This window comes from Etheostoma spectabile, unplaced genomic scaffold (assembly GCF_008692095.1).
Source record: "Etheostoma spectabile isolate EspeVRDwgs_2016 unplaced genomic scaffold, UIUC_Espe_1.0 scaffold00019182, whole genome shotgun sequence".
NCBI classification, from domain to species: domain Eukaryota; kingdom Metazoa; phylum Chordata; class Actinopteri; order Perciformes; family Percidae; genus Etheostoma; species Etheostoma spectabile.
This window is the reverse complement of record NW_022604727.1, coordinates 42707-48158: the sequence shown is the minus strand read 5'-3', so window position 1 is coordinate 48158 and position 5452 is coordinate 42707. Positions and strand designations below refer to the sequence as shown.

The window sequence follows — 5452 nt, the reverse complement described above, 5'->3', positions numbered from 1 at the left end:
GTGTAGCCTTTGTAGCAAGATTTCACACAATTTTTCTAAGTGTCAGAGGGTGCGGTGTCCCCGGCGGCCACCAGAGGGACGGCAACATCAGAGCTGCTCTCTGTAGCAAAGGACGTGTACATATGTGTAACTGCTCGTAGCAAGGGCCTGCAGGGTTAGGATAGAGGGTTGAAGCAGAAGTGCACCCGGGGGCACTTTTTCTCTGGCCTGTAACTTTTGACGTGAAGGTGCCAGAGGCGAGGCAGTTAGACGCACCCCCCCAAAAGCACTTACTGGCTTTCCAGTGGTGCCGAGCACAAGTCTGTGCGGGTTACGGTTAGGGCCAGGCGAGGGTTGTTTTAGCCAGTTTGCACCCATTTGCATCTTTTTGGGCCTTATGGAGCAGGCTGAGAGCCCTGGAGGTCAGAGGTCAGACTCAGAGCCAGTTGCTGGGCCTCAGCAGGGAGCATGTGGGTGCTGGAGGGTGTTATCCCAGCCTCAGTCCTGGTTATTGGGGCTTAGAGTGGAGGCCTGTAGCCATGGAGGTCAAAGGTCAGACCCAGAGCCAGTTACTGGGCCTAGGGAGGGAGTGTGTGTGAGTGAGTGAGAGACACACACACACACACACACACACACACACACACACACACACACACACACACACACACACCATACATGCATGCATGCATGCATACATACATACATACATACATGCAAACATACAGTACACATACATAGATACACACATACACACACACAGTACACATACACACACACACAGTACACATACATACACACAGTAGACATACACACAGTACACACACAGACATACATACACACACACACACACACACACACAATAAATACATACATACATACATACATACATACATACATGCAAACATACAGTACACATATAGATACACACACACAGTACACATACACACACACAGTACACATACATACACACAGTAGACATACACACAGTACACACACAGACATACATACATGCACACCTGGACTTCAATTCACACCTGGTCACTTTATCACTTCAGTACTGGACTCAACACTGACACTTTAATGATAGTTGATGGTCTTTTCTTTGTTTATTTGACAAATGTTCTTATATTTGTTATTATTGTTATTTTGTTGTCTTTATACTGTCTTTTTTCTATTTTTTCATTTCTTTTTCTCTTGCTAAAAGTGCTGCTGGAAATTTCAATACAAAGAAGTCCAAGTCTAAGCACGCACGCGCGCGCGCACACACACACACACACACACACACACAAGTTACATTGTGTAACTTGCTCTGTGTTTCACCTGTTGTTAGGAGGAGGAGGAGGAGCAGGAGGAGGGGAAAAAGACGCCGACGCCGTACTAGGGGAACAGGAGGAGGAGGAGGAGGAGGAGGAGAGAGGAGGAAGAGGGGCTCCTTCAGACAGACCCAGAGAACCAAAAGTGAGTCATTTTCAGTTCATTCGCACCTTTTCATTTTCCTTGTTAAATGGTTGAAAAAAACCTTGATCTTTTCCAACTATGGGGTGGAGTCCGTCATCCGTTTCTTCACTCTACACATGGGTGGTACTCGCCTGATTTAGCGTTAGTCATCTGGTTAAGTTTGAAGCTGATTGGAGCGCAAAATGACACTTTCTAGCATTAAAGAGTTCCACACCTGCAACCCGGGTCTCTTTGCATTGAAATAAATATGAAGGTGGGCCTCCTGCAATTGTAATAAACTGGTAAAGTACTTTTAAATAAATGCGTTTGGACTACATCATTAAATTCTCTCCTATTTGTCGATGAATTTAACGTTCTTCTTTTCTTCTTGGGGAGAAAGGTGGCAGATTGAGACGATGTCGGCCCGGCGCCTCGCCAATTCTCTGCCCCGCACCGGACGCAGACTTCACCCCCGTGGCCTCAGACAACACCAAAGCTCTCCTGAGCTGGAGGTGTACACATAGCACGGCAGGCCCAGGATGGCGACATCCTTGCAGAGGCTCCCAAAGGAGATGGAGGGAGGTTTGCTCCTCAACACGCTGACCTTCATGTCCTGCGTGGCCTTTATCCAGAATGGAGCCTACGTAGACCATGTGCATCTTCAAAATCTTTGCCACCAAATGGGCCTTGCCGCAGGCCAGACTGCAGCAGCTGCTGATCCCGGGGAAACTCACCCTGGACAAAGTGAAGAATGAGGATTTGGAGGCTGCGTCAGACTGTCCCCTACAAGGTTTGTTTTGATATGTTCATGTGGTTCTTTGTTTCTTTTTGGTGGTTGCTTTTCCCAAGCACTGTCTGTTTTTTTTTATAAAGGCGCTGTGCAAATGAAGCTTTTCAAATTACTATTGCCACAATAACAATGGCTATTGCTATTACTTATCATCATTGTTCTATTTGTATAAGTTGCAGAATCAAGCTGCCCTCATCCCGTCCCTGCCACCGCCACCCACCAAATTGGAGGACTTTGGCCAGCCCCAGGAAGAGCGGTCTGTTGGAAGAAGATATGGGTCTGTTGGAGGCGTTGGATCTGTCGGTGAAAGTGGAAGAGAAGGGTCTGTCAGACGAAAGTGAAGGATCTTATGGTTTGCCAGCTTACCAAGTGCAGGCTAAAGAAACTGTTCAACTGAAAAAAGATGCACGTTTTATTTGAATTAGAGTGACACTGAATGACCAAAGTAAATGTTAAATGTAAGAAAGTAAGTGTATAATGCAATATGTTATAACATAATAGTTTATATAATGGTATATAATAGTTGTTATTGCATGCTGGATGCTTGGAGTTGCGATTTTTCCTCCCGTTGTCCTCAGTCCCTGGAAACTGAGCATTGCACTGACGAGCTTTGTTCTGTAACTGTCTTTGTGAATGTTTTAATGTGCCCACATGAACGCAGTCAGACTGATAGCTAGTGGGATTGCTGCGCTAGGTCCTGTCTAGACTCAGAGTCTACGGAAGGCTTTTCAAAGCTGAGCTGAAGTCGGAGGCAAGCACAGCTTGCTTAGGTCTGTAGCTCTCCACCCACATCACAGATCTGATCCCCCTCTGCATAGGTAATGCCTATAATAATGATTGTTAGTATTGTTGTTGTTATTATTAGGTCAAAGTCATGTTCTTGTCTGTAGACACTTATTTTGAGAAAAGTATGTGTTTGCATTGGTGTGTAGCTCTATTTGAATGTGTTTTATTCAATAAAGCTGTTGCTGAAAAAACACATTTTCATCATTTCTTAGCACGCACTCATTTCTCGTCTGGTTTTATATATTGTCATATGTTCAGCACTGATGAAGCCCCAGTGCTAAGAGTAATAAGCCACGTCTACTTTGAATACAGAGACAAGATTAGGCCGTACTGAATTCAAACATATTCAACATTTTATTAGTTTTTAATGTTCCCTCCTCCCTGCTTCAGTCCCATTGTTGGCTGTGGGAATAGTGGAGATGTGGGGAAGTAACGCTGCTATCAATCTTCAGAGGTGGAGAGCCTCAGAGGTCAATCTGGCATAAAACTTACATTGTCTGTAGATACTTATTTTGAGAAAAGTACGTGTTTACATTGGTGTATATGTAGTAAACTTTATTTCAGACCCAGGGGGATCCATATCAAAATAAGAACATATACAAACACAAAAATACAAAATACACAAATAATAAAATTAAAAATAAAGCCTTCCACAATGTTCAGTGTCTAGTATACAGACATGTTCGCCAATGGTTCCACAATCTGGAGGGGAATCTGACAGAACTACGTACAGGGTTTGCCAAAACAGAGATTATGTCATTTTCTGACTCAGACACCCTACACATAAATCTATACAATATATATATATATATATATATATATATATATATATATACAGTATAGTGAGATTTGAATGTGTTTATTCAATAAAGCTGTGGCTAAAAAAACACTCCAGTCCGTCTGTTTGGTTAATGTTTGCAGCAATCATGTTACCAAAATGGACACAATGGCCAACCAGATTGTGTTGCATGGTGAATATTTCGCCACACGGTGGCACTGTTGCCTAAGCTCTGGGGCATAGCTTAGGCAACAGTGCCACCGTGTGGCGAAATATTCATTTACATAACATGTAACAGAGCTCCCATCAAGGCTGTGGCTCTTTTAAATGTATTAGCTGTTAGTTATTGTTCAAGTAACGTTTTCGTATTAGCACTTACTCAGTTCTCATCTGGTTTTATCTATTTTTATATGTTCAGCACTAATGAAGCCCCAGTGTTAAGAGTAATAAGCCATATCTACTTTGAATACAAAGGCAAAAGTAGGCCATACTGAATTCAAACATTTTTTATTTATTTTTATTTTCCCTCCCCCATGCTTCAGTCTCATTGTTGGCTGTGGGAATAGTGGATACGTGGTGAATCAAAGCTGTCCTCCTGTCCATCCCAGTGAGGCTCGAGCAGCCCGCTCAGGTGGAGAGCGTCAGAGGTCAAGCTGGCACACAACTTACACAACTTGGCCACGAGGGGGCGGCAACACGCTGCTCTCCGTGTCAACGGGCCGGGTTAACAGGAGACCAGGCGCTGCCGTTTTTGTTCGGCTTATAACGTTTGACAGGAAGGTGCCAGAGCTATGGCAGCTAGACCTACCCCCCCAAAAGCCCTTACTGGCTTCCCAGTGGTGCCAAGCAATAGTCCGTACGACCTTCCCCTCCGGAGATATTATCAAAAACGGGTCTATTTCCTGGTTAAATTGCATAAATTAACGTCAAGCGAAAGCGAGGAACTCTGGGTAACCGCACCATGGATTAAGGGAGTGGGACACATTGGGTCCTTTATATAGAGCATGTGGCGCTGATTGAACTGAGCTCATGTGTAGGCTGCGGTCAGGATTCAGGCCAGGGCCCGGAAGAAGTTGTGTCGGCGGTAGCCGTGCTTTTGCCAAGAAGAACACGGCTACGTCAGCTTGCACACGGCTCTCCCCACACTTTTAATTCGAACTTTTCGGTACTTTGGTGTGGGTAAAACACAAGCGTTAAGTGCAAATAATGTGTATGGAGACAGCAGAATGAACAGCAATATTTCAGGTGGACCACTCTCTCACGTGTCTGCACGATAAACAACACACGCTGCTCTGGCGAAAGCTGTCATTCACCTCGCTGTAAGTCAGTTAGGTTACCCGAGGCACGAAACTTGATTTAGGTTACCAGGGGCACGGAGCTTTGGCGGGTGCGGATGGGGGGTTTAGTCCGAGGGGGGGGTGCTTAAGTTCGGGTACACAGGTTCGCCCGGTGCGCAAGGTTCTGGAGGGTTGGGACTGGGGCTGTGGGAGTCTGGGGGGGGGGGCTGGGCTGGACTGGCAGAGCTCGGACCGCTGACGGCGCGTCCTCACCGCGGTAAAGTAGAGGTGGTGGTGGGGGGGGAGAGAGGGGGGGGGGGGGGAGATAACGGAGACTAGGACCGGAGGCAGCGCGCGAGTTTGCAGCAGGTCTGCCCGCTCAAGGCGCGCTCTTCCTGGGGTAAA

General features: G+C 45.9%; 1 long non-coding RNA gene across 1 annotated transcript; it reads left to right on the top strand.

Moving 5' to 3' along the window:
- Positions 1–1343: 1343 nt before the first annotated feature.
- LOC116684013 (uncharacterized) lies at positions 1344–3132 on the top strand. The gene is made up of 3 exons (XR_004330744.1): positions 1344–1437; positions 1817–2206; positions 2380–3132. It is a non-coding gene; the product is annotated as an uncharacterized LOC116684013 (long non-coding RNA).
- Positions 3133–5452: the final 2320 nt, after the last annotated feature.